The sequence below is a fragment of the Fistularia commersonii genome, chromosome 4 (genome assembly GCF_037954325.1).
Source record: "Fistularia commersonii isolate RoL2024-O1a breed Wild chromosome 4, RoL_Fcom_v1.0, whole genome shotgun sequence".
Classification (NCBI taxonomy): domain Eukaryota; kingdom Metazoa; phylum Chordata; class Actinopteri; order Syngnathiformes; family Fistulariidae; genus Fistularia; species Fistularia commersonii.
The window spans coordinates 10,466,820-10,494,404 of record NC_141287.1 but is presented as its reverse complement, the minus strand read 5'-3'; the positions used below and the strand labels follow the sequence as shown (position 1 = coordinate 10,494,404).

The 27,585-nt window shown below is 39.2% G+C and overlaps 1 pseudogene across 6 annotated transcripts; it reads right to left on the bottom strand.

The window, feature by feature from the left end:
* On the bottom strand, positions 1-26,321 carry LOC147234663 (zona pellucida-like domain-containing protein 1 pseudogene; annotated as a pseudogene). Of its 6 annotated transcripts, none has more exons than XR_015105988.1 (3): positions 25,879-26,321; positions 2,875-2,944; positions 1-1,771 (listed from the first exon to the last, which is right to left on the bottom strand). The product of XR_015105988.1 is annotated as a zona pellucida-like domain-containing protein 1 pseudogene, transcript variant X1 (transcript). The 6 variants fall into 6 exon arrangements; XR_015105993.1 differs by lacking the exon at positions 25,879-26,321 and adding an exon at positions 25,587-25,743; XR_015105992.1 differs by lacking the exon at positions 25,879-26,321 and adding an exon at positions 19,726-19,744.
* Between the last annotated feature and the right edge of the window lie 1,264 nt (positions 26,322-27,585).

The window sequence follows — 27,585 nt, the reverse complement described above, 5'->3', positions numbered from 1 at the left end:
TAAAACATTTTCACAAGGATTCACCAAGGATGGTTAAGACATTTGAACAGTTCATAGGATGAAGTCACTTTTGACTGGATAAAAGCAATGAGTCATGACTATTTTGATAGTTCACTTTACTTACAAACTATGAAATGAGAGCAATAAATTACAAAAAAGGTGTTATATTTTTAAAGGTACTTTCAGTTCTCTTTCAAAACATCCCACACATCTTACAAATATCTTTAAACTGGAAGTTCTCTCATCAGTTTTTCAATTCTTTTCTCCACTTAATCATGTTTTCTATTTATTTTTTCAAAGCGTATAAAGTGCAGACATGCATTAACACTCATAGCTTTTTAATCTGAAAATCCTCATCTAAATCATCAAAAAAAAAAGCAATATTCTATTTTCCATTCTAATACATGAAGAATTAAAAAAAAAAAAAAACAATCATACAAGGACTTCCCAACAAATGCTGTGCCCAGTTCTCCAGAGTAAAATGAGCAAACAACCTCAATAAGCATTTTCCCTGCAAAGTGAGGGCCAGCACCTTGTATTTTTGCTCATTTATACCCGATTAGTGTCTGAGCCTCTTGTAAAACACAGCTGCAACACAGAGGGCAACAGCACATGCAAAAGCAAGGACACCCACAGCCACACCGAGCCCAACAGCTGAGTTTTCTCCTCCACCGGCAACAAGAGGTTTCTCTTTTGATTCGGTGGTTTCTGTTTTGGTGATGATCTCCGGAGAAGTGATGGTGTAAGGCTCAGTTATACCTACTGCATCCACGTTGCTCCTCTTTCTCCTGTTGTTACACTGCTTGAATGTGCTGCAGGTGCTGCTCTCACAGAGCCGGGTGATGCAGTGCAGGTAGTAGGTGGACACGGTCTCGTTTCGCTGCTCAATGAAGCGGAAGGCAGGGAAGTGAAATCGGGCACTTTGACTGTCTCCGTTCTCGATCATGAAGGTCAACTGGTCTTTGGAGCAAGGAACGAACAGGTTGAAGAAGCTGGAGCTGGTCGGCAGAGGGGAGATGGAAGCGTAACAGCGGTCGAGAAGCACGTGATACTGCCCCGTCAAGTTGGTGGCCTTGACTTCGACGTACACGCTGGTCCTCAGCTCGATCCCCCGCTGTGGCATGATCATGGGATTAGTGAAGTTCTTATCACTGAAAAGCTCCATGCTCAAGGTGCTGATGAAACTCCCATTGTTGTCCTTCACAGATACAGAGGAGGCCGACACATCGATCTGAGTGTTGTTGACCAGGTATTCTAAGGGATATGCACAGGAGTAATAGTACTTCAGTTCAGCATTGTAGGTGATGGTGCCCGTTGTTGGGTCAACGGCACGAACGACACCGCTGATATTGACGGTCTGGATGTTGGAAAAGTCAGAAAATATGCCTGTCCCTGCCGCACTGGTGGTCCGGAATGTACTTCCACAGGCTTGGGTCTTATTGAGGGGGAAGTTAAACCGGGCCACAGGTGGACTGGCTGAGTCGTCGAGGATCGCTCGGCAACTTGGGTCAAACATATGGTTCAGAATTAGTAGTGTCTCATTGTAGCCAGTGTAGATCACCGGGCAGATCTGGATTGCCAGGCTAATAGATGAAGTGCCGCACTCCACTGTGATATCATCAATTTGAGGTCGTCTCGCTTCTCCTCCACAGTCAGTCAATGATAGCTGGCTGCCTCTTACTAGCACGGGGAGCAATATAAAAACAATCTTCATCGTTGTTCTTCAGCTTTGCCTCGGAGTGGTTGTCTTCTCTGATGAAATTGTTCTCCGCTGCAAGTAAGCACATGAATTTTAGTTTGTGTCTATGGCTTCAACTCTGTTTAGGGGTCTTTATAGGTAAGTGTGGCCTCTTGGATTGGTCCAAAACAGGGTCAAAGCACCTCGCTATTTATCAACAGCTGTATTGTATTTAGAAGGAGCAGGCTAGTGTCAACCTTAGCCCAAGGGCAACAACTGAAACCTAAAGCATTTTGACTGTGTTGAAATACAGAATCAACAACCTTCTTTCCTTTGTAAAGTTCCTTGAGGTATAGATTTTCTTGCCCCGATGACACCAAGCCATCATGAAGTTTGAGAACATAATACAATACGAGATGAATTTCTGTGTAATTCATACAGTACAGTACTGTGAAGCTGTGCTCATCTATCCGGTTGGAGCCCCGGTGGTTTCATTATTGACCCAGATGAAATCCAGTGACCTACTGAGAAAGATTTTTTGTGCATAAAAATATATGACATCCTTTGTTTAGTTTACATTTAATCAATATCTTGTATTCAGATTTTACAACATGTCTCACAAAAGTTAATGTTCAAAGAAGGCTGGAAAGATCTTATCCTCATTTTAATGTCACATAAGGTAAGTGTAATATTCTGTTTTGTTCTAACATGAAAATACTGGTCAGCTATTGTCTCACTCAGATATCTGGAAGTTAATTTGAAAGAAAATACTGGTCTTGTTGTGTATTAAGAAGCCAGGTGTATCTTAGCAATGACCGCATAAACATCTAAAGCCTTCATTTAAAATCCAGGCTGCAACAATATTCAGTAATCTCCGAAGAAAAATGAATTAAGACAAAAGTTGAGAAAAGGTCCCGATAAAATTAAGTGGTATTGAAAATAGAGAATGCCAAAATATTCCAAGATGGTAAATTTCCTCAATACGCAGAACCCTTTATTTTTATCTCACACGAATGGAAATATTTACGGTCCCTCCTTTCAGAAGACTGCTGTCCACCATTAATGAAATCTTCTCTTCTTCGCAGTCATATCTAACTGGAATAGCAATTCTCTGACTCTGTCAAAGTCCTGCAGTGAATTTTTGAAACGTGTGTTTGCGAGATTATGGGGTCATAGGGTTGGTGTAGGAAATTCACCTCCGCTCCTGCTGTGCTGGTCGAGCATGTTAACCACATGATTAACGGTCAGTTCCTCTATTCCATGTTTCTGCAACGTCAGAAGCACAAAAGAGGGAAACACCAGGGAGGAATTTCTTTTGGAGAAAAACTAGAGCTGTTACAAATACAGAGCATCTAAATGCCTCAGTCTCGAGCAACTGAGGCCCGGTTGAAAAACAGTAGATTTTATTTTGTCCAAAGATTAAGTTAGTGGTTGAGACAGCAGAGTCTTATGTACTTATCTATCAGCAAGTACGTAGATATCATGTCAGAGAATGTTTCAGAGAATAACATACATAAATTACAGATTAAACGCACACTCACACATAGTGACACAAGCTTACACAAATACAAAAGTAAACTCGTTTCTCCGTGTCTTTCTCTGCACTAATTAAACAGTTTTAGACCTTTCCCTGCCATTTCCTGTCTTGCAGACCGGCTGCTGTCGTGACCTGGTTCACACCAGATAATATATCACCCTGTAAAGTGAGCCTCCACAGAAGTCCACAAAGATTCATTATTCATTCCAAGGAAATTAAGTTCGACATATGAAATGTTCTAATACAAAGTGCAACATACAGTACTTAATCAGCATTGGGCATTGGGAGATAGTCAGTCGTCTAAGATAACAATTTGTTGTTGATTCGTGAGTTTGCTTTTGCTATTTTGTCTGTTTGTTCTTTTTTTTTCATTTGCTTTTTTAGGAACAATATAAAAGAAAATTTTCTGAGACACCCCAATTAGAAGAATTTTCATCTTTTCCTGTATAAAGTTAAGCTATAGGCAATGAATTTTAGGTCATGTGCCATAACTCGAACAAGGTCAAGATACAAGATCACAATACAGTAACTTTCCTAAGTGGTAACTTGAGAGCTTTGCTTTTGAAATGAGAACATCTATTGATCACATTTAAAGTGATTAAAATGAGACTATTCTGAAAGTGGTGAGCAGTATTTAGGAAACAGAGCAGGAAGATTATGGAAGAATTTGATTGTAATTTGGCAGAAATGAGATGTTGTATTCTTGTGTACTTAATGTTTATGTGTGTGTGTGTATGTGTGTGGGGGGTGAGAGAGAGAGAGAGGGGCTGGAGGTTTATATCAAATAAGATTCAAAGGATTTGAATAATATTTGAATAATATAGAGATTTGTCTTCATCTCTTTATATGACCCAGAGTACAATTTTTTTCATTAGTAATCATACATTTCCACTTAATTAAATTGATGCTTGTTCTAATCTGAAGGGTCATGCTTACCATTGCTACAAGCACTTGGTAAGTTATGATGCGTCTACCTTCTCACGACAAGAAATGTCCTTGATTCACTTCCAACTATGGCGTTTCTGTGTGGAATTTGCATGTTCTCACAGTGTCTGTGGGACACTGGTTTCCTCCCAGAGTCCAAAGACATGCAGTCTGTACATTTAGCAGACATAATTTCCCATAAGTGTCAATGGTTGTTTGATTCAATATGTGACCCCGTGATCGACTGCTGACCGGACCAGTGCGTAACCCGTGTACATCTTGCTCAGCGACAGCCAGGATCGGCTCCAGTTCAGGATAAGGGGTATAGACAATAAATGAAATCATTGGAAAAATACCTTTGTGTAGCTTCGATTCAGTTGCATCAGCAATGAGATGTAAATTGTTGTTCACCAAAATTTGGAGGTTATGGATTTGGTTAGATCTAAATGCAATTTTGACCATGAACTTGTTTGGAAAAATGAAATGACTTCTTGTATTATTCTAATACATTTCCATTTTGAAATAAAGAGAGTGAGAATGTCATCCACATCCAGTTGTTGCAAGTGGGCTTGCCTTTTGCTTCAATTTTATGCATCTATGCCCAGAAATGTTGATCTAATTTTTATTTGTCCGTGTATATTCATATTCAGAACAACAAAAACTGTGAGATCGATCTGAAGCTATTGTTTGCCAAAGAAAACACTTTTAAAAGATGGGTATGGTGTTTTCCCTCACAGAGTTGTTCTGGGTTTATTATAAAAAAAATAGAACACAAAAGTTTTCATGACGTTCTATTTTTTTATAGATGCACTGGTATACTTTCCTAAAAAAACAATAGACATAAAAATAAACAACTTAGTGTACATTTTCACCATCATTTTTTAATACCTGAGTTTCACCAGATTTTGACTGCAACTATATTTTTTTTATTTCTTGTTTGTACATGATGTCAGTCATGCAACAGACACCAAATGCAAAGGTATCTGATCTCAAATTAACTATTAAATTCAGCAATTCACAAACATTCATTCGAAACTCTGTCATACATGGAAAAAAAGACAGAATTTTCATATTTTAAGTTGGTGGCTTAAAAGTTTTGCTGTCCTAAAGCCTTATGACACTCAGAGAAAATGCTTCTCTTTCTACATCTGGATGAAATTGACACTGTATGCTGAAGTGTTGGGAACACAGAGCAGCATACCATATGCACAAATGGCATACTTAGACATGCACCTCTCCAGTAATGTAAATTCTATGCACAATGGTCGATCATAAACTGTGGCACCTAAGCGGAGTCCGAATTTAAAATATGTACAACTGTCTTTGTTCAGAGTTGTATGAAATGAGTTCAGAGTTGTAAGAAATGACAACAATTGTATCAAATATTGCTTTCAGGCTGTAGAGCTAGCTACATCTACTGCATGTATGTACATGATGCCACAAATATAAATAACATCATCTGCCTCAACCATAGTATGCAAGTTCAAAATATTAATTTAAAGCTTTAAATAGCATTTTCATGCAGATATACCATTACATGGGTTTTAAACTTGAAGTTTGATTTGCCTGTAGCGTTGCAACAATTTACTTGGGAAAGGCAGATCTCCAAAAACACACAAATATAAGTTCCATTTCAATTGTAAGATCCCTTGCACATTGAATTACCTGATCTTGCCCCCAGGGATTCCATAATATCTACGTTGAATAGATACTGGACACTGCTTAAAGGTCTAAAGGATCTTTACATCAACCATCAGCCTCATTGGAAACATGAACTGTAAAATTGCAACTTTCTATGTGAAAAGGTACTCAATCATCTTGGCCATGATCAGTCATTTTCAAAATCTTATTGAGGAAATTGGCTAGTTTTCTCCGCAAAGTTGTTTCACCTCTTATTGAAGAGAGGCTTCTTCAGTTCTGGAAAACTGTCAGAACTTCAGAAATGAAAAAGCCTCTTGGATAAGAGATGAAATGTCTTCAAGGACTAAAAAAAAAGTCCAGTTGCTATGATAAGACATCTTTTCAAGCTTTCAATTAACAAAAGTCTGTTTGTGCTAATGGCGACTTTGTCACCATATGTATTAAGTTCAAACAGGGACAAGAGGCAAAAACATTATCAGGTCGGAATCAATATCAACAAATAGGAACATCAGGGAAATGTATGCATTAAGTGATATAACGTTTCAAAATACATATCAAGTCAGTCAACATTTACACATTACCTCCTACTTAGCATAAACAAAAAAATAGTCTACAGCTTCCATGTTGTAACTGTTGCATTGTCCTTTTTAAATAGAATCATTAGCTCTAGGGTGGTGCTGGTGATGTGTGATTGATTTTAACACAATTTGTAATATTTGACTCTTGCTTGGAATATGGCCAGTAAACTTGTGTGACTTTCTCTCTTAACTTGTTAATATGATGTGCTTGTGATGTACTAAGCATACCCCACAGGTCCCCCTAACATCCACGCTGAAACTGAGGATTTATCTTAGATTTAGCCTGGAATCCCCTCAGGTACATTTTACATAGAACTGCACATAGAACTAAAAATCAACAAGAAGGTGTAGCCAAAACTCCAGAGCAGGAATGCCCAGCTGCAGTGTAATTACATTTAAATCTGCTTTTCTTGAATAAGACTTAAACATGGGTATAGAGGCATGAAAGAGCAATTCAATTGGAGAGGCATTTTCAGCAAAACTATTCGTTAAACGAGTTTTGGATACTCATATAACAGTAGAGTATAGAAAAAAAAAAAGCATGTTTTTTTTTTTTTCATTTTTGTGTACTATTAAGCAGCAACTGTTCTGAAACATAATTCACATAATTGTTCATATAACAAAATTCACTGCACCTTGGAGCGGTTGGGGTTAAGGATTTTGCAACTCAGTGGTGGTAATGAGGGAAGGACAAGAGTTGCTTTGCCACTTTCCCTGCCCAGATTTGCTTTAGTTAGAGGATCAGCAGCCTTTCAGTCACAAGCTACATTCATCATTTTTGGCCTGACACAAACACCTTTGCTTAACGGAATACTGCAGCATTACCTCCCCCTATTATGTGATTAATCTTAAAATATTTTGCACTTTCAGTTCAGGAGATGTTCTTCTTGGCCTCTGACATTTTCTGCCCCTACTTTTTTGCTTATGTTGTCATTTTAATTGGGAAATTGTATAAAGAAAAAATAGATAATATCTATGTGCTGGTGTGTGTGTGTCTTAATGACAGAACAACTGACCACAGGAAATCCGTTGAAAGCAACATGGCAACATTCTTCAGAAGTAAAGAATCACAAACATATCGGGGAGAAATTTGAATCGGAATTCCTGTTAGTGTGTCTTTCTGCAGTAGTGTGTTCGTTTGTAACATGCTCACACATAGACCCTCTAAACAGTCTTTCAACATGCACAGGGTCTCTTGAGTTGGGCCATAACAATGATGGATCGACCGTATGTGGAGGCCGTTATTATTGTTATGTGAGCGGGTGTGTGTGATTGGGCCGAGCGGACCATACACCTGCTGCGCGCCCAGAGAGCCCCAGAAAGCTCAGAGAACAGCTGTACACATTGATTTAGCGGTGTGCTTCACAGGCTGCAGGAACAAATCAAGCAACAGCTAATAAAACGGGCCTTTATAATGGCTGCTCCATTTGCCCTCCAAAACAACTGGCTACATCATGTGTTTTTCTAACACCCGCCACCACTCAATATTAAATCCTGGGCTAAGGTGTCGCTTCTGGAAGCTTTGGAGCTCATAGTTTAATGTCTGGCTTTTATGTAGTGAGAGTAATCAATGTTACATGGTGTGTCTGTCTGATTGCGTGTATAACCGCTTGCATGCATTTGTGTGCGTGTGTTTTTTTTAAGGCAAATGTGTATTTTTAAGCATGTTTGTCTTCACACCTACATGTTAATTGAATCAATACATTTCAAATTTCTGACCCGGTGAAATAAGTGTTTCCTCGGTGTTAAAAGCTGCAGGTGGACAGGTTGTGTGTCTATATGCTTACATGTGTTAAGGCCAAAGGGCATTTAAACCTTGCTCCATGTTGAAAATTAATCGTCGCTATATGCTACTATAGTGGTGGATGATACAGTAGCTCTATCGTATGTCTATTGTGATGCTGTTGATAATGAGAAACATATTGTTTTTGCCTCTGCACTTGCTTTCAGACATGCAGCAGGCCAGCTGTGCTAAATTTCTAAATCCAATTCAAGAAACTAATGGTGAGACGGTTCTCATTTCATGTTCACATTGTAGAGCATATTTCAACCAGAGGCTAAGGTGTTTTGTATTCACATACTGAGCTAACTTTAATGTTTATGATTTTTTTTATACATGTGATGCAGTCATTAACACAATTATCAAAAATTGTCATTATCTGTGCCTCTTTTTAGCCACAGAGGTGGGCACATGCGAACATGGAGCACTGTTTTGACACGTTCTGGTAATAAATAAAACACTGGGAGACACTTGAGACCATATGGTATTGAAAAATGTGTGCTTACTCTTTATCATGCCCACAAATTACCACCCACCAGCATCATAGAAAAGAAGCCTATGAATACTACCAAGAAAGTAAGCAAGCACTTGTCTATCAAGGTATTATATGATATTTATAAATTCTCATATGCTAAACATTGTCAGGACAAAGTATTGAATTTGACACCCATGATGTTCCCAGAGTTGAAAAAAAAAAGATTTTGTGCTGCAAAACCCCTAGATGCGTTGACTGAACTTCTCTATAGCAGCATAGCCACATCACTTTGCTTAAATTCAAATGTGGCAATTGATCAAACACAAAATACAGCTCATTGACTCACAAGAGGAGATGCTCTATTCACAGATAACATTCTTGCTTACTTAAACAGGTTTTTAAAAAGCTTTGACACGGCAAAAATGGAATATAATGTTATCCTAAGTGACTTTCTTAGCTTTAAAAGTCAATGAAATGACCTACCATTCTCCATCAAACATCATACCAGCAAAAAGTGGTATATTTTCAGTGTAAAGATTATGATTTTGTGCAAAAAGACAGTCTGTCCCATATAAAATATTTGCAGAATCATGATTTTCAAAATACAGTGACTCAATATACCTGAAGACTATAACGCAAATTAAAATTTAGATAAAAATGTCTATTGGAAGACTATCACCAAAGGCAAAGTAAATTGAAATGCAGGGCAGCACTGAGATATTCCCTGTATGAACTCAGTTACAAGCAAACTGCAGCTGTCATGTATTACAAAGCAGATGCAAAAAGGCAAGTACAGCATGCATGTACAATTTGCACATAAAGCATGCTACACCAGAAAAGCAATGCTGTATCTTGCATAGTAACATACTGTATCATATGTGTAAAAGGGCATTTTGCAAAATGCTGTTACTCTCAACAGCAATAAGACATGAGGTCAACTTGAAAGTACATAATATAGACCGGTGCAAACTGTGGCTCAACATCTCACCCAGTGTATAATGTTGGCAAACTGTCTTTTGAAACAGTGATTCTAAATTTGAAGCAACACAGCTACTCTGGTAATGGTCAAAGCAATGATATTTGACACAGAAAAAGGTTAATATTAGTGGTGATAAAAAGTAACAGGGTTAGAGGTGCATGTCTTTGCTGACCAAATGGAGTTTACACCTTTCTTCACACCCAAAATATAGTTTGTTAAATAAATAGATAAATAAATTGAAATATGGATAAATAGATATTGAAAATGTAATTTTCTTTTCTAATATATTGGAAAAACAATCCAATACATTGTCGTTTGAATCATTACATCATTATTTTTTGTGTTTGTGTTTACTTGGCCTCTTGGTTCTTGTTTGGAGGAGTATGTCTCTCCGAGCTGGACAATATGGACTGAAAGCGATCATTATTGTGTCATTAATTTTGTTCTCAAAGTCCCCTGTAGAAACAGGTAAAACTATTGATTTTATTCATGTCAATAACAATTTCCAAATAATAGGACATACCACAATGTGTATACAGGTGGATTAAATTAGTCTCAACATAAAACTGGCCAAATTCGAGCACGCTTACTATGTTGACCATTCAGTGTGACACATGTGCAAAATGTTATTCACTATGAAAACAGGCTTACTGGTACTCATTTAGTATTGTCTTCAGAAACAGCAAAGAAATTATAATGCATGTCTTAAAGCCAAAGCATCGCAGATTTTGCATCAGGTTAACAATTCCTAGATTTGCATATGTGCCTGCAAAGGCGATTTTTGTTCACTTCAGCCCTGAGCAGGGGACAAACGGGTTAGTATCACACCTTTCAACAATCAGACTGCAAACATTTTAGGGTGTGTTTTTACCAATAAAGTGGAGTTAAGGGCCTTTCCACATACTGTTACCGGTGTGACAGCAGTGAAAGCTTTCTAGGTAATTGTCAAATTGAAGACAGAGAGGGTAAAAACATTGCAAACTAAATGTGCACAGCTGAGGTTCAAATTAGTCCTTTGCTTGTGGGGTTTGAGAGGTTGGGGAAACACTTAGCATCACAATACACAAGAAGAAAATAAAAATATATGTAAACTATATATTTGTCAACTAGATTGACACATTACACCTAAAAAGGAATTTTACAACTCGGAGACACTTATTTAGTATAATACAACTTATTCAAATAGTTGTAGTAATCCAAATACACTGCTCAAAAAAATAAAGGGAACACTTAAAAAACACATCCTAGATCTAAATGAATGAAATATTCTTATGAAATACTTTGCTCTTTATACAGTTGAATGTGCTGACAACAAAATCACACAAAAATGATCAATGGAAATCAAATGTATTATACCATGAAGGTCTGGATTAGGAATCGCACTCAAAATTAAAGTGTAAAAACACACTCCAGGCTGATCCAACTTTGATGTAATGTCCTTAAAACAAGTCAAAATGAATCTGTGTTGCTTCCTGAGTGGACACTATGATTTCACAGAAGTGTGATTGACTTGGAGTTACATTGTGTTGTTCAAGTGTTCCCTTTATTTTTTTGAGCAGTCTATATTGTAATATGCTATTTTCCCCCCTTTTTTTACTTTATAGTTTGATTTACATTATGCAAAAGCGTACGTGTAGGGCGGCATGGTGTCGCAGTGATTAGTGCTTCCACTCCCTAGCCTGAAAGACCCTGGTGGAGTTTGCATGTTCTCCCCATGTCTCCCAGTTCTCTGGTTTTCTCCCGCAGTCCAAAAACATACCGGGGGTTTATTGGAATAAATTGGAAAATATGCCAAGATGTGTGAATGAGAGAGTCCATGGTTGTCTGTCTCTACATGTGGCCTTGCAATGACCCAAGGTGCACGCCGCCTCCCACCCAATGACAGCTAGGATAGGTTCCAGCATCCCTGCTACCCTAAGTGCAGGATAAGCAGCAGATAATGGATGGATAGAAAACCTAAGATTTATTTTCAATCGCTATAGGAGGTCCCAATACAGGGGAATATAAACTAGCAGTAAGATTGGCCTTATGAAAACGATGGAGGTGCCTTAATGATGAGCTTTGTTTTTATTCAGTCAAGCTACTGGACAGGACTGTCTCAGAATATTAGAATATTATGATAAAGTTCTTTATCTTCTGCAATGTAATTAAGAAAACAAAAATTACTTTTGCATGGTATTCTAATATTTTGAGGTAGGGTTTTTCTTAAGACGTAAGCCATAATAAGCAATATTTAATAATAAAAGGCTTGCAATATTTCAGTTGATTTGTAATGAATCTAGAATGTATGACATATATGTTTTTGTAATTGCATTACAGAAGATAAAGAACTTTATCACAATATTCTGATTTTCCGAGACAGTCCTGTATAGGCCAGACAACACTCAAGCAAGTGTCAAAATAAATAAAAGCAACCATTATATGCAAATAAATGATGAGTTCTTAAAGGCCAAGGTGGATCGTCATTGCAAAGAAACACAGCTACTAATATATTAACACTACTGTTGGAGCCATTTCGGGCCAATCCCACAGTTTCTTTCTCTTGGACACTACATCACCATAATGCCACTTTGCCACATTAACGGAGTCAGAGGCGAATTTCCCTTTCAAAGGGCGACAACTACTGTAGCCAGCAGGTGTAACGCTGTCAAAACAGGCTTGTGGGAGTGATACTTAGCGCTAAAGGTGCCACATGATCATCACAACCACATTGTGAGAAACACAATGAGGCGACATGGTGTCACCACAGGGTCTACATGAAAGAAGATCAACTGTGATCCAGTGGTCCATGTTGTCATCTTATGAAACGAGCTATCCTGTGGATTTTAGCACCTCTTTGCACCAAAATATGAGGCAACAATGACAGGCAACTTGTTGATAAAAGGTTCATAAATCAGCCCTTTATTAATACTGTACAGAAGTCAAGACGCTGTAGTCAGAGAACGTGAGACAAGAATGAGAATGGGCCTTAATCTACCCTGAGTCACAAACAAAAGTATGTGGCATCTCTTTTGTTATGCTTGATCCATGCAACCTCTTGAATTTAGGCAAGTACATGAATATTCACTGTTTGTGAACAAGGCACTTTGCAGTAAAAAAGTAAATCTAAAAAATAATAAAGGTCTTATACTAATATTCATAAAATAAATAGCAATTGTGGACAGCCAAGCCATGCCTCCTGGGAACCTGCTGAATGAGAACGTCAAAGAACTCAGGAGAAAATATGAGGTCACTGGCAAACATTGATAAAAGGATACGAGTGCAGACAGGATGGAAAGAAAGGGAGGGAGAGAAGTGCATTATGGGATATCCCTCAGTATAGTAAGCCTACGACAGCATCAATAGGGGCTAACGAACCGAACCACAATGATAAACTTTCTCAAAATGAAAGATTTTCAGCAGGAGACAAGAGAGAGCCACAACAATCCAGTATGGAGGAGACAAAGGAATGAATGAGGTTTTTTTGGATCTTTTTCTAACAGAATATGCCCAATTTACACAATAACATGGAAGTGAAAGAAGTTGAGATTGCTGAAGACAGTTGCTCATGTTTAACAGGAGAGAAGCATTCTCGATATGTACCTAATCGGTTTTGGTAGAGTTGGGGATCGATAAATGGTGTCTCCAATAAGTATAATTTTCCTTCAAAAAAAGCCCATAAAGTCATTGCTAAAGCATAAGTGTACATGTGACTCAAATGAGCTCTGAATTTCTGTCAGCCGGGCTATAGTGCTGAAGAGGAACCTGGGATTGTTTCTATTCCCCTCTATCAATGCTGCGTTATTGTTCGATCAAGATTGCAAAGGCCCTTCATGCATTTATCACCTTCAACTACTTATATTGGTGTTTTGGCATCTCCCATCAGAGTAAACCCTGTCTCTGCGCACTTTCTCTCCATATCTGTGGAGAAAAGACCTGTGATGCCCATTGATTTTCCTTTCCGGTGTCTGGATTATGCGCATGCAAAGATATACAGTAGCTTTCAAAGAAGCTGACCCAAACCTCCGGAATGCTTTCCCACAGGGTTTGCACTATTGCATACTTTTGCCTCTTCTGTATGAATCGAAAAAAATATTTCTTCTTCCTCCTTGCAGCTGCCTGTTGAGGTAGCTTACTCCAATCCACTCAAAAACAGTTTGGCGGCAAATCTTCACACTTAAATTATCAAAATACAAAGGGTAACTTTAATATTTGAATCAAGTTTTTGAAATATAAACAAATTGAAAACAAATTTTATATCTTAAAAAAAAACTACTAATTTGAGGATATTGGACCTTAATTGCATAACTCCAACATTGACCTTTATCACATATCTCGAACTTCAGGTTGGAGATATGTTTGGTGCAGCTATTGTGCAGAGTAAAACAACCTACTGTAAACAAAATATCACTTTGCATAGTAAACTCTTGATACTAAAGAAGACCATCTTTGCAGCATGGCAGAAAAATTACTGTCCAACTAGCTTTAGCTCATTTGTCGAACATACAATCTGGATTAAGATTGTGAAAATATTGGATGATACCTTTGTTACACAAACACATATATGTAAGTAGATACAGGCACACACATACATATTTTGCAAAAATCAGTTTAGATCAAAAATTTATTTCAAGAGCAATTCCATACCAGAAGTGCTGAATTGCTGTACCATATATAGCGTATACCTTTGACTTCCCCCTGTCACCTAATGCAAAATGGCTGGTGATTTAGTCAATAGTTCTCTCAATTTTTGCAGTGTAATAATAAATAACTAAATGATAATAATAAAAATAATGATTTGGATAAAATAATCTGTGCTCCCTAATTGTACTGGATTAAAGTTTGCCAATTATTGAACATTACATGAAACAAAATATTAGCATCTGCAATGCAACTGAAAAATATGAGCAGGATAACAATCCTTATCCTATGTGAAAGGTATTGATTCAGGGCATTTAGAATCATAATATTCATTTTAAAAACATTGTTTCTCGCCTGTCTACTTTGTGCCGAATATAAAATGAATGTGAAAAAAAATCTAAAAAAATATTCAAGTTTTTCCAAAAAAATACACAGCGCATTTTTTACCATCTTGATTAATTTCCTGCTTGTTCACAAATTACTGAATGCAAAATCATGTGAACGCTAAATGCCATGGAAAAAGGGCTCCAAAAGAGGCTCTCGAGTCAGGTTGTCCTTCACAGTCCAAGGGTCAAAGTCAAACATGCCCTCCTCATTACCAATGTTTTACATTGTTCACCTTTGACATGCTCACTCTCTGAGGTCAGACAGACCACACATTATCTGAAGCAGGTGACTTTGTATTGGAGAATCTCATAACATTTACAGGTCTGGAGGCAGGTGGCACTTAGGGTCAGCTGAGTCATTTCATTGGTATTCCCATCAATATTTTCAACACCTGCCGTTCCCAAAAACAAACAACTCTAATAATAAAAGGAAAAGCCGAATATTAAAATATACAAAATGTGTTTAGCGTTTCTGGAAAATTCCATCTATTTTGAGACAAAGTGGACGGGTTCTAAGGAGCAACAAAGTTAACAGTGTTTCCACTCGTTATGAAAGTGCCTCTTATGCACAGCAAGACGTCGCTCATGGTTGAACATTTGTGGCTGTTGTGTAATGCTTTGTTGGCTGGTGGTTGATTCATACGGTTTGCCCACTGTTTCCAAGGAACAAGCTCTAAATTATTGCAAGAGGAAGAGGACTGCCAGACTGAAAATTAAGGAGGAAAAAACTTTTCAACGTGAATTATTCACTGGACACGACTCAGGGGCCTTAGACGTCCCTTTACGGCCCGGCTCTTTGCTTCAGAAAGAGGCTCCCTCCTGTTCTGTTGGGTTTGCATGCCTGATACCTTCTAGTCCTGCTGCCCTACTTTTATCATCACTCCAGAGATATCTTCACACAGACTACCCCTTGTCACCTCCAGAAATTGCTCAGAATTCTCACTGTAGTTCTCTTTATAAGTCTGTACACAAACCCAGATGGTGGAAATGACATTTGCTCCCCGCAGGAGGTTGGTGAGGCCTCTGAGAGCTGCCATTTGGCAAAGCCATCAGGAGTACTTTACATGCTCGACCTTCATGTGTCCACCAGCAGTAAATATATCCCATAGTTTTTTAAGATGAGTCAGAGGAGGAAACTGTGAGAGGCAAGTGTAGGGTGAAAAGGCAACCTCGATTGAAACATTTTTTTATGAAACATTATATTATGAATTACATAGTGGCTATATCAAAAATAAGCATAACTCATAGTAAATTTCTGTCAATTTGTGTAATTATTTCTAAATGAATTGAATGTCCATTGAGAGGTCCTTCCATTAACGTTCTTATTTAATTTTGTATACAATTATTAACAAATATATCCTTTTAACATGAGCTGTGCAAAAGGTCCATTTGGAAATCTATGCATTACAATCATTGATTTTGGATATGAACATATGTAGAACATGTCATTTTTTCATTAGAATTTGGATCATGTTTACTTGAATTTCAAGCATCAAGTTTCCCTGATTGGAAAGTTTTCTAGTGAATGTAAAGCATTGCCAAATTCCTTTGTTTCACATCACTTTTATGTGCATTTGCAATATGTTCACAAAAATTGTATATAAATTCAATGTTAATGTTTTTTGACAAAGTTGTGTAAGGACAGCAAAAAGACTTTGCTGTCATGACTTGACCAGCTGGCAAGACAACTGGCAAGAACCGAAAATGCACTATTTGCAGCTAGTGTCAACTAACCAGAATAATAGTTGTGCAAAGAAAAACAATATCCATACATATTGAGAACAAGACAACAATTCAACCATTGCACAGGAAATCCAGGAAAACCAGGACAAGCCAACAATGACTAATACTGATAAGAAGCCCCCTGATGGCGATCAAATCAGCCTTTGAACAGAGTTTCGAATCAAATTTTGGATCGAATCGCAAACAAGCCTCAGTGCACAAACACATAAATAATCATACTCATTGGCTTGCCAACATGTGGCGTTGTGGTGCAGCGGCAGGAACCCAGCATTGTTTACATCATTCATTGTCATGTTTTCCTGTTATATACTTTATTTAAGACAGTTAGCCTTCATTAAAGCTCTCAAAAAAGTTAAGAGTGCTAGTGGTGTTGAGAAGAAGTTAAGAATTAAAGTTGATCTGAAGAAGGAAAGAATAGCCAAACATGAGCTTGGTGTTTGTGTTACAGAGATTGCCCAGCACTACGACATGGCTAAGACAACCGTCTGTACAATCCTGGAGAACAAAGATGTGCTGAAGATGTCTGATGTGGCTAAAGTGATGACTACGTTAACAAAAGCAAATATCTCAAGTCCAAGAAGAAGTATAAAAGTGATTGTTAGTTTAGATTTACAAGGGATAGATTGCTGTAGATAGCATTAGCGAGGGTCTCATATGCAAGACCGTTTACTGATTTAGTGAAGAGTATAGTTCCTGGCAAGAAAAGAGAGCACGCAAGAAATATAGTTGTAATCAAAGTTATCTTTAATTCCTTTCTGGTTTTTTGCCTTAAATAAATCCATAAAAAAGTTTCAAAAGAGTGCAGCATGTTCTTGGGGCTGGGAAACATATCAATGGGATTTACATTGTTTTAAATGAGGAAAAATTGATTGGGTTCATGAACATATTGCTTTGCGAATGAAGAAGAGTGGATTACTCAGTTTCTACTGTACTCTTTACTTAATGGGCAACAGGTGGTGACTCTCAGTGCAATAAACCCTCAAGACTGTTACATGTTGAAGCAAGTATGAGCCTCACTTTTCTCAAAACTGTATGCTCTTGTGACGTTTCCACAAGTAATGAAATGTTCCCATCAGTCAGTAAATAATTGTATACACACAAGTTCTTCTTCGCTTACCTTCAGGAGTCACCACAGTGAAAAAAACATCTACAACTAACCCTAATCGCTGTATCCTCTTCTCTCACACCAACTAACTTCATGTCCCTTTCTACTGCATCCATAAATCTTCTCTTAGGTCTCCCTCCAGGCCTCCGGCCTGGCAGTTCAAACCCAAGGATCCGTACACCAATATATTCACTATCTATCCTCTGTACATGACCAGCCATCTTAGTCTGGCCTCTCTGGCCTTATCTCCAAAACAGCTAACATGGGCTGTCCCTCTGATGGACTCATTCCTGATTCTATCCATCCTTGTCACTCCCAAAGAGACCTCAACATCTTAATCTTTGCTACCTCCAGCTCTGCTTCCTGTCTTTTCCTCAGTGCCACTTCCTCAGTGACACTGTAAAACTGTACAGCATCACTGGTCTCAGCACTTGCGTACCTTTCCATTCAACCTGGCTGATGCTCTTCAATAATAAATTACCCCTGCACTTTTCTCCACTCTTGAACTGTTGACCCCAAATACTTAAAATCCTCCACTTTCTTTATCGCTACTCCCTGTGGTCTCACATTCCACCTGGGTCCCTCTCATTCACATATACATTATGTCTTGCTGTGGATAACTTCCATTCTTCTCCTTTCAAGGCCATACCTCCACCTCTTTAGATTTGCCTGCACGACAGAGCACACTGTCATCTGCAAGCATCATTGTCCATCACCATTGCCAACAAGAAGGGGCACAGATACCCTGATGTAGTTCCATTTCCACCTTTGACTTCTCTGTCATACCTACAACATACCTCACCGCTGTCTCACAATTTGCATACATGTCCTGCACCAGTCTAACCTACTTCACTATCACTCCAGGCCTGAACCCATACTGTTGCTCACAAATGTTGACCTCTCCTCTCAGTCTAATTTCCACTACTTTTTCAAATAACTTAATTGCATGGCTCGTCAATGTAATTCCTCTATAGTTACCACAATTCTGAAAATCTCCCTTACTGTTAAAATTGGCACCATCACACTTCTTCTCTATTCCTCTCTATTTGTGACAACTATTTCCGTCCTTTTTGAAAAGTCTACCACCATCCTTTTCTTGATTTTCCTATCCTGGATACCAAACCTGCCCACCACTTCTTCATCACATCTATTGCTTGCACCATCCATTGAAGTCTGCAACAATTACCACTTTATCACCTCTGGGAATATTCTGTCTCTCTTTATCTGATTCACCCATGGATTTCTCAGAAAGGGAAATTCCACATTTCTCAAGGCAGATTCTGTAACCAGTGAGTGGAATGCCAAGTTCAGTTCCCTTTGGCCACCAGCAAGTTCACAATGTACCTAACCCCCTTGACCCTCCTTTGGGTAGCCACCCAATGGGAATGGTTGATCTGGGCCTTCAACCAGGACTTATTTTCCTTGAGACATACAAACTCCCCCATGATAAGATAGGGGCTTGAGAAGGTGGCAAAAAAATTATACAAGAATAATTTCTGAATAAAGAACTGCTAATATATCTAAATAAATCCAAATGTTTTTCTGAATCTTATCTGCCCCCTGCCTGGTCCCCAGCCTGTATAGCATTCGACCTCACTACAGGAACCACACAATTATTTTTTGACTCTACACCCTTAATTTAGGTTTGCTATTTTGGGCAACTCACCACTTGCCAGCTCTGCCCAACTGGCATTTCAGCTTAATTCTATTTTATCATTGACAGTGGAAGGGATCTGACCGAGCTAAAAAACCTGATGGTGAGACGTATTTGCTCTGATAAGCTGTGAACAATGGCGTAATGTGTTCACACTTATGATGTATTGTAGTTAGTATGTACAAAGAGGTATATAAATAAGTAGTCACTGAAAAATTTGCCAATCAATCTTTATATTTATATACCTATATATTTACCTACAGACACGCGAGCACACATATTTATAAACCTACATACAAAGTTTTAATTTATAAATTGAATGTATACATTTTGATTATTGACACTGAAAACAGTAAAACCTCATAAGAAAAATGAACCTGACTGCATGCTTTATTTTAATGCTGGGAAGTATGACATAATTAACATACTGTAAGGAACTAATTGAGCACTGGGTGAAACACAATCGTGGTCAAGGCTGGTTATATTGTACCAGTGCAAACATACTGTGGTAATAATTATTTCTAAAAGGTTAGAGTGTGAAAGTTGCTTAAATATTTATACGCAATAAATTCAGTGTATGTATCTCAAGCTTAAAATGTATCTGTTTCCAAAGCTTTACATTTACCTTACAATCTCTGCTTGTCAGGGTTTGGCTTCTGGCATACAGTGGGCTGTTGTAATACGTGAGTTGGGAGCAAAGGAGTCTTGGATGCCTGGACCCTCACTACAACCCAACACCCAGCTGCGCAACACTTCCTGTTCATGTCCAGCCCAGTATCCAACTTACCTGGCCTTCCCGTTCCCGCCTTCACCTGTCCAGCCCAGTATCCGCCTATCCATTCCTGTCCGGCCCACCATCTGCCAAATCAGGACCTCCTTCTGACTAGAGATGATTGTTTAGTCCTCTGTTTCAGTGCAGAGTCTTGTGTTGGCGCTTGTGTTCAACCCCGAACTGTGACACTGCAATTCTTTCACTTTAATTCATGTTAAAGGAAAGTAAAATTCCCTAAAAATCGCCATCTTTACTATATCTGTTGCTTTCCAGGGCTAGGGCTCTGTGTGCAGCTCCCTTCACCAGGGAGCTTGATTGAGCAGGTGAATGATTCCAGCTGGGGAGCCGACACACTTGCGGCTCATCAGGCCTCGTCAAGCAAAGGATAAGAGGAGCCTGCTGCCAGCACTTTTGTTCCTGACGGTTGATGCCGCTTCTTGCCAGTTCCTGAGACTGCCAAGGCAGCGCCTTCCTAAAAACAACCTGGCACCAGCACAGCGCTCCATTCATCTGCCTTGTCAAATAAACCCCTTAAGACACCCTACCTCCTGAGTGTCCTTGCATTGGATCAGGCCCACCCTCCCTAGATGTGACAATATCGCACATTTGATTAAGTATTCTAGTCACTATATTTTGCCCGCTTACAATCTGACTTAATGTAAATGTTGACTTGATCTATCTTGAAAATGTTAAACTTTCAATGTTCATGACCGAGATTGAGGTGTGGAACAGTCCGGGCTGATATCCCTCTATCACATTGCATGGACAGCAGGGGGGGAATCACATCTGTATTGGCAAACCAGGGTGGTGATCTCCCTCTTTAAAAAGAGGGGTCAGAAGGTGTGTTCTGCCATCAGCAGGGTCCTTGAGGGTGTGTGGGTGTTCTCCCAACCAGTCCACATGTGCCTTGTGGAGTTGGAGAGGACATTCAGCAATGTCCTGTGATAGGGGCCATCTACTCCCTGTATGACAGAGCCTGTTCCAAATTACTGAGACTAAGTCCAACTAGTTTCCAGTGAGTTCTGCCAGGGCTGCCCTTTATCAGCAATTCTGTCCATAATGTTTATGGATAGACTGTCTGGGCACAGCCAGGGTATCAAGGGGATTCGGTTTTGTGGCCTCAAGATTGGGTATTTGCTTTTTGCAGATGATGCGTTACAGTTTTCATCAGACTGTGATCTACAACTCTCACTGGAGCAGTTGAAAGCCGAATGTGGGAGCCAGAAATGAAAATCAGCACCTACAAATCTGTGGCAATGGTCCTCAGCCAGGAAAAAACGAGGAGTGCGCAAGACAGAAACAGCTTCAATTCCTACCTCCGTCCAAACTTCAACCATATATTGTGGGAGGTGAGGGGACATTGAGTCCGATTTGGCCATGTTACATGCCACCATTTTTGAGGCAGGATTCAATCCAATTGTTCAGACCAGAACTGTGGCTGTAAGGTTGCCTGTTCAGACCACAAACTCCCTGATCCCATTGGTGGACACCAGCAGTAAGGGTCCTATTAAGCCTTTTCGGTCTGCTGGACCCCAGAGGCTGTTGCCAGGTAAAGGCAGGCCGAGCAGAATGCAGCTTTATGGTTGCAAAGGCAAAAACTCAGGCATGGGAAGAATTTGGTGAGGCAATGGAGAATGTCTTTCGGTGTTACATCTGGCAGGGGGGAAGCAGTGCATTACAACACTCTGATTGTTGCTGACCTGGACTCAACATATTGTGGAGCGGTGAAGGGAATTCTTCAAAGTCCTCCCCAGTCCCACAGTGCCTCTCAACTGGCAAACCAGGGTGGTGATCCCCCTCTTTAAAAGGATCAGAGGATGATTTTCAATTTCATAGGAATCACACTCCTCAGCCCCCCTTGAAAGATCTATTCAGTGGACCTGGAGGGGAGGTTCAGTCAGATAGTTAAATCCCAGATTCAAAAGGAGAAATGGTGTTTTGGTCGTGGAACACCTTCAGCATGGTCCTGGAGGGTGCATGGTAGTTTATCCAACCAGTCTACATGTATTTTGCAGAGTTGTTCTCGGCATGTCCCACCAGGAGGAGGCTCTGACAAAGTCCTAGGACACACTGGTGGGATTATGTCTCTCGGATGGCCCGGGCACACCTCAGGAGTCCCCTGGAAGACCTGGACAAATTGGCCAGGGAGGGGGAATTCTATGTCCCAAACCCGGATAAGTGGCAGAAAATGGGTGGATGTAAGGATTCACCACACTAGCTTTAGAGTACTTACACTATAACCGCAAATAGCCCTGTAGTATGTAAAAGTATGACAGTCCTCTCAGTTCTGCTTGTTTCAATTGTAATTTATAATTGTGAACAACAAGAAAAGTTCATAATGAAATGAAAAAGAGCTTTAATAATGTTTATAAAGGATGTGGCTAAGAGATGATCATAGCTGCTCGTGTTGCCGTTGATGTGATGGTAAACAAGTCTAAATATATCCCCTCCATAGAAAGTGGCAAGTCATTGTTTTTGTCAACAATTTTCCATTGCTGCGTTTACCTATTTAAATTATGTATTTATAATCTGCTCATCTTAGCAACAAAATCTGCACAATTTTTACCTCCCGACCATGAAATGTTGACATCGAGGACATGCAGTTCAGGTGACGACAGCCCATTTATCATTTTTAACCTTCTGGAAACTTTTTACACTGAGTGTTGTGCTGTCATATTTTCTGGACATGGACTGGTGAAAGGAGTCGGGATTTTATGCATGAGAGTATGTGCAATGACAAGAGTTCACACACTTTTCAAAGTTTCAAAAAAATTCTATTTCTTGTGCTATAGTCTGTGTCAGCCTGGTCTGTTTGGGCAGCTGTTTAGAGGGAAAGCCTGATCCCTTGTGACCTTGTGTTTCTCCAGCTGCTCTTGGATCAGAGCATCCAGCTCAATCATAGGGAATCCAAACCCTGTTTATCCTTTTCCTATTTTTTCTAAGGGTGGGGATTGGTGCAATGGTAACTCAAGTGCCAATAACTGGACTCTTGAATGGCAATAAAATCCCCCCACAGGCGCAATCTGTTGAGAATTCAATTTGTTAGACAGTTATTGCTATCATAAACAAAATCGTTGATAATTTCAGAGCTGGCTGTATTTGACAAAAGCATTGAGCAAATTCTTCCTTCCTTCAATAGCCCACTGAGTTTAAAAGAAACTCAGAGAATGGATTTGCCTGAATATCTTTCTGATCCTACTGCAAAATGTTGTGTCAAAAACCTTTAAGCATCCTTCATAATAACATTGATGTATAATACAGATGTAGTTGTCTTTAAATGGTATTGGAGTAAAGTATGGCCTGATTTATGTGGTATACTTTTTTCAATGGTATTCAAGTGTGTGTAATTGCTGAAGCAGATGAGCACACATTCCTTCAGCTAAAATGTAGAAATCATTTCTTTAGCAAATGCAAAATTACATTTTCTTTTTTTAGAAAGTGTACTTCAAATGCATTTATAACCTGCGGTTTTGTAGCCAAATAACAGAGTAGTCAAAGTCTTCCTCCTGCACTTGTTCAAAAATTACACTGGGAATGGGAGAATACCAAATTAATAAAGACAGGAGTGCAAGGTCGAAAGATACAGTCTGCAACAGGTGAAAAAAACAAACATACTGTTCTAACACTAGCACAATGTAACAATGAGACACTGACATACTTCCCCCACTGCTTTGTGCCACAAATGACATTCTTGTCTATGATACACAGAGGACTACAAAGCATTTACAGAAAATAAAAAACTCTCCCGCCTGTAGAAACTATAGTCAGGCAGGAAGTCAGAATGACTGCATTTGCTGAGACACCTCTCAGAAATCCTGTTGCTGTTCAGTGAGCCATTGTTTTTCTGTGGGTAATTCTAGACCCTGTACAGCATAGCTGACAGTTGCATATATCATAAACTTTGTAGGGTGCTGATGCTTTTCACACCACAATCATAATTTTTGTGATCTTATTTGCTTTGCTTTGTGTTTGTGTGTGTGTGTGTGTGTGTGTGTGTGTGTGTGTGTGTGTGTGTGTGTGTGTGTGTGAGTGTGTGTGTTTACCTATCTATTTATAGTGAAAACTAAATGTTGTTTACTGTCAACAGTCTGTGGCGGACTTACAAGTGCTGTGGACTTGTAACTGGATTCTTCATGGGACACTACAGAGTTGACACAGTGCATCTGGAAGGTGGTGAAACCTCTCGGATTCACACTCAGACACACACACACAAAGCACAAAAGTGGAGTGTGCACACATTCCCATACGCCATATAAACACCGACATGGACACACAAAGCATGTTGTAATGAGAATACTACTGTGCGTCGGCCACATCCCATGTCACTCGGTTGGTATTTGTAGTGTTCTTCATCACAAGCAAAGACTTTCATCTGTGACTGTCTGCTTACCAATTAAAATGACACCAAAGCAAAGACTGTCAACAGCCAGGTGCTGGATCTGAGGTGGAATTTAGCGCATGACCGTGACAAACCAGAACACACATCTTACAAGTCACAGAGCCAGCAGATTGCTCAAACACACCGGTCTAAGCTGAGAAGATGAGAGATGTCCGGTGGGAGGAAAGGATGGATAGACGCTTGATCTAATGAATGGGATGATAAATAGATGGGGCTTGTTTACAAATGTCTCCCTGTATGCTGCTTCACGTGTGCTGATGTTTTAAAGTGACAACCTTTTCATAACATTCAACTGTTGCAGAGGCCTCATGCTCAGCTGGCCCCACTCATCTCTCAGCACAGTTATTACCATCCCATGTGTGTGTGCTCAGGGGGAGGGGGGTGAGTCTATATGTGTTTGTCTATGTGCATTTGTGTGCGTGTGTGTGTTTTTGTGTGTATGGATGTCTGTTGGAGGGAGGTTACTTAGCCCTTTGACCTTGAAACTAATGCTGAACATTATACTCAACACCTTCCCACATCCACATGTGCATTCACACATTATTCTAACTTTTATTGACAGCCAGGGGGTATCGACTGTACACACACATGTTATAATAATATATATTTAATATATAATATATAATATATATAATAATAATATATAATATATATAATAATCATATATATAATATGTATAATAATATATATAATATATATTATTTGTTTAATCATTTTACATATATATGTATATACATATATATGTGTGTGTGTGTGTGTGAGTGTGTGAGTGTGTGTGTGTGTGTCTGTGTGTGAGTTTGGTGTGTGTGTATATATATATACACACACACACACACACACACACAGACACACACATGCATGTGTATACAGTATATATTTATATACAGGACTGTCTCAGAAAATTTGAATATTGTGATAAAGTTCTTTATCTTCTGTAATGCAATTACAAAAACAAAATGTCATACATAATGGATTCATTACAATTCAACTAAAATATTGCAAGCCTTTTATTATTTTGATATTGCTGATAATGGCTAACATCTTAAGAAAACTCAAAAATCCTATCTCAAAATATTAGAATATCATGCAAAAGTCATTTGTGTTTTTTAATTGCATTACAGAAAATAAAGAACTCTATCACAATATTCTAATTTTCTGAGACAGTCCTGTATGCATATGTATCAATGTGCACTTCGGCCACTGCCTGTGTGGAGTGTGCACGTTGCCTACATGAGTTAGGTTCTTCAGTTCTCTTAAGTTAATTGGAGACTCTAAATTGTCCAAATGAGTGCATGAGAAAGTGAATTTTGTGTACTTTTATACGTGGCCCTGGGATGGACTGTCGAGCACAGGTTGTACCCTGCCTCTCGCCCTGCGGGATCGTCCAGTGTGCATGATAAGCAGTACCGACAATGAAGAATGCTGAGGATCTACAGTATAAGGAAATACCAGCACAGTGTCATAGATTTCTTTTTAAAGCACTTGATGTTAAATCATATTCCAGGTTATTTTAGAACCATATTTACTGAGGTTAACTATACATTTTCAGGTCCAAATACATCACAGATGACATATTGGAGTCCTGTATCTAATTAAAGGACACTTACACAGATGCTGGAGAACAGCTTGGGTCGATCCAGCATTTTGAATAGCCAACATCAACCCCACCCATGGATGGCACGGTGGCATGGCGATCAGCGCTTCCACCTCACAGCTAGAAGATTCCTGGTTCAATTTCTGTCAGGGGGTCTCTCTGTGTGGAGTTTGAATGTTCTGCCCGTGTCTATGCCGGTTTCCTTTAACTTCTCCGGTTTCCCCCCACAGTCCAAAAACATGCAGTGGGTTAATTGGACCCTACATTGCCCCGGACATGCGAATTGGAGATTGAATGGTTGTTTGTCTCTACACGTGACCCTGTGATCAACTGGCAACTGCTCTAGGGTGAACCCCTCACCCAGAGACAGCTGGGATAGGCTCCAGCCCCCATCCGCCCCCCACAATCCTGACTGCAGGATAAGGGGTATCAAGAAACAGTCAATGAATAAATGAACTCTACACACTCCAGGTAAGTTAAGACATACAAGCCATGGCTGAAAAGTAAGTGTATAGAAGTTTGAAATCATACATAATTTGACATTCAGTAGTTTTGTGTAAAGAAATAGAAATACAGACATGTTACCTTTATAGTCAAAGTAATGTTATTAATATGTTTACATCACAAAAATAACCAGCAGCAACACAATCAAATTCAAACAAATAACAACCAGACAGTCTGCTTTAAAAAAAAAAAAATCAAAGATTTATGGATGCACTGGAATTAGACAAGGAGATTTATGGACGCTGTGCAGATGGACATGAAATTAGTTGGTATGACAGAAGAAGATACAGAGAATAAGTTTCGGTGGAGGAAGTTGATTTCATGTGGCAACCCCTTCAGCCGAGATAAGAGACAACTTTGATAACAAACTTCAAAACAACAAAGTTTTATTACGGCTATTACAGCTTGTGTAAATCCAGTAAAATAACTTAAAATACATAGATGCATCATAAAATTCCTGATATCCACTGTCCACATTTATTTTATCCTCACCACTGTTTATGCTTCCTGCTGTTGTGACTCATAGACCCCCACATCTCCAGAAAAAATTGTTTTATGAGTAAAAAAATGTTCTGATTGCCAAAGATTCTTTGTTAAATGCACTGTCATGTGTCTGCTCAGCATGACAGTAAACATGTGTGTGTGACTGCACATGCACAAGTTTCATAAAGCCTAAATTCAGCCTTGACATAATTCTACTTCTGAAAATTTTTCCTCCCATTGCAGTCAAAATCAGCCATTACCTTTACAACTGCTCATTGCTCTGGGATTCAAGAGGCACAAAGTGTTTTATTTATAAACACTCTCCCTCCTCTACAGCCTTAAAAGAAACATTTTGAGTGTAATGGTGCTAAAGTGAAGTGGCTCAGTGGCCATGACAAAGTGCTAATGTTACAATGGGTCTCTAACGAGTGAGAGCCAGCGCTAATGTCCCTATTTAACAAAGGGACTTTGTGATCCTTGGCTGTTAGCAGTTTGCTGAACTACAGCAGGTGTGTGTGTGTGTGTGTGTGTGTGTGTGTGTGTGTGTGTGTGTGTGTGCGCGTGTGAGAGAGTGAGAGAAAAGAAGATAGACAGACAAAGACAAACAGTTGAGTAATTTGAAGGATAAGGTGTAGAAAACTAGAAATGTGAAACCCTAATTTTCATGGGGGAATATGTTTACTCTAGCACAGCATTCAGGCTTAGAGCATTTTCTGCCTTTTCTTCCTTATGC